The sequence below is a fragment of the Oncorhynchus kisutch genome, linkage group LG19, assembly GCF_002021735.2.
Source record: "Oncorhynchus kisutch isolate 150728-3 linkage group LG19, Okis_V2, whole genome shotgun sequence".
In the NCBI taxonomy this organism is placed as follows: domain Eukaryota; kingdom Metazoa; phylum Chordata; class Actinopteri; order Salmoniformes; family Salmonidae; genus Oncorhynchus; species Oncorhynchus kisutch.
In genome coordinates this window covers 1,057,786-1,064,385 of record NC_034192.2, presented here as the reverse complement: position 1 = coordinate 1,064,385, position 6,600 = coordinate 1,057,786, and the positions used below count along the sequence as shown (strand labels likewise).

At 39.6% G+C, this 6,600-nt stretch overlaps 1 long non-coding RNA gene across 1 annotated transcript; it reads right to left on the bottom strand.

Moving 5' to 3' along the window:
• Positions 1-2,795: 2,795 nt before the first annotated feature.
• Positions 2,796-4,631, bottom strand: LOC109910245 (uncharacterized). The gene is made up of 2 exons (XR_002257850.2): positions 4,090-4,631; positions 2,796-3,950 (listed from the first exon to the last, which is right to left on the bottom strand). It is a non-coding gene; the product is annotated as an uncharacterized LOC109910245 (long non-coding RNA).
• Positions 4,632-6,600: the final 1,969 nt, after the last annotated feature.

Below are 6,600 nucleotides of genomic sequence, written 5' to 3'. Positions count from 1 at the left end.
CCTTCAAACTTTGCTTTCGTCAAAGAATCCTCCATTTGCAGAAATTACAACCTTGCAGACCTTTGGCATTCGAGTTGGCTTGATGGACACTTCTTACGTACCATACAGTCAAGCTGCTCCCACAACAGCTCAATAGGGTTGAGATCCGGTGACTGTGCTGGCCACTCCATTATAGACAGAATACCAGATGACTGCTTCTTCCCTAAATAGTTCTTGCATAGTTTGGAGCTGTGCTTTGGGTCATTGTCCTGTTGTAGGATGAAATTGGCTCCAATTACGCACCGTCCACAGGGTATGGCATGGCGTTGCAAAATTGAGTGATAACCTTCCTTCTTCAAGATCCCTTTTACCCTGTACAAATCTCCCACTTTACTACGACCAAAGCACCCCCAGACCATCACATTGCCTCCACCATGCTTGACAGATGGAGTCAAGCACTCCTCCAGCATCTTTTCATTTTTTCTGCATCTCACGAATGTTCTTCTTTGTGATCCGAACACCTCAAACCTGGATTTGTCTGTCCATAACACTTTTTTCCAATCTTCCTCTGTCCAGGTTCTGTGTTCTTTTTTCCATCTTAATCTTTTATTTTTATTGGCCAGTCTGAGACATGGCTTTTTCTTTGTAACTCTGCCTAGAAGACCAGCATCCCGGAGTCACCTCTTCACTGTTGACGTTGAGGCTGGTTTTGCGGGTACTATTTAATGAAGCTGCCAGTTGAGGACTTGTGAGGCATCTGTTTCTCAAACTAGACATACTAATGTACTTGTCCTCTTGCTCAGTTGGGCACCGGGGCCTCCCACTCCTCTTTCTATTCTGGTTAGTGCCAGTTTGCGCTGTTCCGTGAAGGGAGTAGTACACAGCGTTGTACGAGATCTTCCGTTTCTTGGCAATTTCTCTCATGGAATAGCCTTCATTTCTCAGAATAAGAATAGGCTGACGAGTTTCAGAAGAAAGTCTAAAGAAGGCCAGTTTTATTGCTTCTTTAATCAGAACAACAGTTTTCAGCTGTGCTAACATAATTTAAAAAGGGGTTTCTAATTATCAATTAGGCTTTTAAAATTATAAACTTGGATTAGCTAACACAATGTGTCATTGGAACACAGGAGTGATGGTTGCTGATAATGGGCATCTATCTGTACACCTATGTAGATATTCCATTAAAAAAATCTGCCGTTTCCAGCTACAATAGTCATTTACAACATTAACAATGTCTACACTGTATTTCAGATCAATTTTATGTTATTTTAATGGACAAAACAAGTGCTTTTCTTTCAAAAACAAGGACATTTCTAAGTGACCCCAAACTTTTGAACGGTAATGTATATATATATATATATACATGTAATTATTTTAAGAATGTTACTAATAACAACAGATGAAACACATTTTGGCCAAGGGATCTGTGGATTAAGTTCAGAGGGGACAATACATGTAGGCCTAATATTATTCATCTACAATTCAGGTTGGTAGCCCTGTCCTGCAGTCAAATGACTACTGGCCTCATGGGTGCAATGTTATTAATATTTTTCATAAATAAACCTAGTTTTTTTTTAACAACTGGTTTTGTTATATTTCAGTCTTCTGTGATGTATGTAGTGAAATATTGTAATATTGGGTTGCAAACTCAAAATTCAATAGATTTCAACTCTATATCTGACATTGTACAGGTATCTCCTTTTTTAAAGCCCATAACCATGTGTGTGAGGTATATACTTTGGTTTCAAAGTAGATTTGTTTAAGACTGCCAAGAAACACTCTGTGACCCTGATTTAACCCACTGAGTAAAAGGTTAACCCTGGGCAACATGGGCATGGGAGGCTCACAGGGATATTGGTATCCACAGTACCAATTATCAATTATTTATTTGTTTACATGAATGCACTGCAATTATTATTTTTTCTTTTTTATTGAACCTTTATTTAAGTTGGCAAGTCAGATAAGAACAAAGTCTTATTCACAATGACGGCCTATACAGGCCAAATCCGGACGGCGCTGGGCTAATTGTGCGCCGCCCTATGGGACTCCCAATCACAGCCGGTTGTGATACAGCCTGGATTCGATCCAGGGTGTCTGTAGTGACGCCTTAAGCACTGAAATGCAATGCCTTAGACCGCTGTGCTACTCGGGAAAAACTGTACAATGTGTGTAGAATTGCAGGATATTAGCTTTAAAGTTGGACAAACAAACAATCTCTCTGCCCCATGATAAAATGCATAGAACTGCAGGAAATTAGCTAGAAAACTGCTAAATGTTCTCTCCGATGCCAGTAGTGGGCCTTTAAAATGTTCCATCACAAGGCCTGAGACTTGGTTCATCCGGCCATGTACAACACTGGAGTTGTGTTCTGATTATCAGGGGGGTCCCAGTGGCTAATAGCCTGGCGTAAAAGCATTGCATTTCAGTCAACAGTAGCATTGTCTAATAGCCCCAGTGGCTAAAAAGGCCAACCTGAAGACTATAGTGATTCTGAATGATGTAAATGCCTACATCATTACAGAAGTTGGTCAATATGAAACTGATACATAGAACATTGAGAATAGTTAGACATCTACTGTGTCATGTTCTCTTCATTTAGCATTTTCAGTTAATTTACTTTATTCTGTTTCCTGTGTGATCTGTGATGGAAAACACCTGTAGCCTATACTATACCCTATTTTATGCTGTCTGATCAATGAAGCAGGTTACTCGTGTTACTGTATATTTGAATGCAAAGCTTTGTAAGTATATGGCATCCGGCTTGGTTTCTCCTGCATCCTCATTCATTCATGCAAAAAAAAGGGGAGTGGTCAAAAGACAAGCAATAGTGTCTATTCATTTTATTGACAATAGCCTATAAAAGTGTTTATTCTTTACAACTTTGTTTATGACACAATATTACAGTGCATGATGAAGAGTCAATTAGTGCATAATGTAGCCCTTTTTCTTTTACACATGATGTGATCTTCAATATCCAACAAATAGCCTACACGATATAGGCAAATACAGATTAGTACATTTTTGTCATTTAACAGACGCTCCCATCCAGAGCGATTTAGCGTTTGCTAAATTAAGTAACTTGCTCAAGGGCACAGACAGATTTTCCCCCCTAGTCAGCTCGGGGATTCAAACCTGCGATCTTTCAGTTACTGCCCCAACGCTCTACCTGCTGTCCTACCAAGTAAGTATTAGTATAGTATATAGTGGATAGAAATACATAATAATAGCTGTCAATATGACCTATTACTTTAGTAATAGCCTACTATAAACATCAGCTAGGGTGTTCTTCAAATGTGAAAAACAATTTAAACTCATCAAACCCGTGTGACCTGTATAAATCAAACCCCACTGCGCACAGACGTCAGTTACACGTCTAGTTCTGAATGGCACAATTCAACAAAAAATATCACCATGTCATTGGATTCAGGTTAAAAAAGAGACAGAGTGCCCTTACGTTGATGACTTTTTGCAAATCCAATCCGTTTTCCACTCATTCAACGTAATCACATAGATTTTTCGGGGATTTAAATAACGTGGAAACAGCACTGATTCAACCAGTTTTTGCCCAGTGGGAGTGGGACACCAACTAGTGGAACTGAAAGGAACCATGATAAAAGACTCAATAATGTTATTGTAAAACTCAGTGTACACATTGTACAGTGCAAGCAGTAATTGACACACGAAAACATAACATAAACCAAGCCTGTTCGTGTTAATTCCACTCCACATGACGTCCTCATCATGGTCCAATGCGTTTGGTACTCCCTGAACCTCTCGAATGGGTTGAAGACATCCGTATGTCAGTACTGCTGTCTTGGACATACATGAGACCACCAAATGAATCCACCATTCCCATCAGCGCGGCGAGGACAGTGAACGCTGTCCCAATAAAAAACATCTTCAAGACGTCTGTCATCATAGCTTCTCCAGTGAAATGGACGTAGTCTTGGGTTGGACAACCGCAGCGTCACCTTCATAAATATAAATAATATTAATTACATGTATTTTGTTTCTACTCTTTTCCATGTATTTTCCAAAACATAACCGGAAACGCAACCACACATTAACCGCGTGGTGGGAAAGTAGACTACCAAAATAAACGCTACTTACAATATGCCTGCCGATTTTAAACTTCAACTTGTGCAGAGTAGTTTAACTCCCGATCCAAGGTTGGCGTGGAAGACAGACTTTCCTTGTTATGACGACACAGGCTTTAGATATTCCTCAAGTTTTCTTTAAAACAGTCGAGGTAAATACGTTACTCTCCTCTTGATATCACACGGGAATGTCACGATGCATCGCAGCGCTCTCTTGCTTCAAAGCATGTGTGTAATGACATCATCAAATCGATGGGAATTTCCAATTGTTGATACATAGGCCTGCAAATAATTTAATTGTAGTCTCTTTCACAGATAACTCACGCAAGATGGCAGAAAATGCTACCGAAGTCTGATTGGACTTAGATGGACTACTTGCCTGTGTGATAAGACAAGTGCTCTACATATTTTATATTTAGCCTATTCCCATTCCACCAAGAAATAAAATGACATAGCAGTTAAGGATATAACCACCATAGACTAGTTGTTTGACAATCCACTCAATAAGTAGCTCTGGGAAGTTAGGAGTTGTTGCACAATGCATTCTTTCCCACAGTTCTGAGACACATTTTGCTTTAGGCTATTTTCTGTGTGCGTCAAAGAGAGTGATTACACATACATTAATAGGTTCAGCTTCATACTCTGTGGTTTTCTTTTACAGTGCTATTAACATACACCAACATACCCCTTGAGTAACCTTTCGGCTTTCATATATAATCAGACAGATGTACACTGAAAAGGGGACTTCCACATTAGGCTGGTGATTTGGGTACTAGTTTCGCCCAGCAAATTTCACAATTTAAGCTTCAGCTTTCTGTAGAATCAGTGAATCAAACAACCAATGAGTATTGTTGTAGGCCTATTGTGGCCTGTCTCCTGCTATTTGCGGTCAGTCAGTCATACACTCTCAGGTTTCTCCAAGGACTTGACATTGACCACAGGGAGCAAATGGACGGAAATTCACTGAGCTGCTAAAGGCACTCTGGGTAAAAGTTAATCAAGGATGGGACTTAATGGTTAAATAAAGGTTAAATAAACAAATAATATTCTGAATAATACCATATAAATTATATGACTTTGGTCACATTGTTTTGTTTCTGGTCACGCACACTGGGCAAAAACTGGTTGAATCAATGTTGTTTCCATGTAATTTAACAAAACATTTAAATTGCTGATGTTGAATCAATGTGTAAAACTGATTGGATTTGCAAAAAGTAATCCAAATAAAATATGTTTTCCCTTTTTTTCAACCTGTCCAATGACATGGTGACATTTTTTGTTGATTTGAAGTTGAATTCACGTTAGTTGACAACTCGACCAAATGTAAATAAAAACTAGACCTTGAAATGACGTGCCCCTGGAGTGCCCCTGTCTATCCGTTAAAAAAATGAATACAATTTGTGCTGTCTGGTTTGCTTAATATAAGGAATTAGACTTTTAAGTAGTATTTTACTGGGTTACTTTCAGTTTTACTTGAGTCATTTCCTATGAAGGTATCTTTACTTTTATTCAAGTATGACAATTGGGTACTTTTTCCACCACTGGGCAATCCCCACCAGACATAATATAGAACCCTACAAACTAAAACTAGTAACTGCATTAGTAGGCCTAACAGTATTTTCTAAAGGATAGCTCTCCAAAGATGAGTCACACCATATTTAATATTCTCGAAGCTAACAAGGACCTGCCTAAATGACTATCGACCCGTAGCACTCACGTCTGTAGCCATGAAGTGCTTTGAAAGGTTGGTCATGGCTCACATCAACACCATTATCCCAAAAACCCTAGACCCACTCCAATTTGCATACTGCCCCAACAGATCCACAGATGATTTATTTATTTATTTATTTTATTTTTATTTTACCTTTATTTAACCAGGTAGGCAAGTTGAGAACAAGTTCTCATTTACAATTGCGACCTGGCCAAGATAAAGCAAAGCAGTTCGACAGATAAAACGACACAGAGTTACACATGGAGTAAAAACAAACATACAGTCAATAATGCAGTATAAACAAGTCTATATACAATGTGAGCAAATGAGGTGAGAAGGGAGGTAAAGGCAAAAAAGGCCATGATGGCAAAGTAAATACAATATAGCAAGTAAAATACTGGAATGGTAGTTTTGCAATGGAAGAATGTGCAAAGTAGAAATAAAAAAATAATGGGATGCAATCTCTATTGCACTCCACACTGCCCTTTCCCACCTGGACAAAAGGAACACCTATGTGAGAATGCTATTCATTGACAGGTCAGCGTTCAACACCACAGTGCCCTCAAAGCTCATCACTAAGCTGAAGACCCTGGGACTTAACACCTCCCTCTGCAACTGGATCCTGGACTTCCTGACAGGCCGCCCCCAGGTGGTAAGGGTAGGTAACAACACATCCACCAAGCTGATCCTCAACACAGGGCCCCCTCAGGGGTGCGTGCTCAGTCCCCTCCTGTACTCCCTGTTCACTCATGACTGCACGGCCAGGCACGACTTCAACACCAGCATTAAGTTTGCCGATGACACAACAGTGCC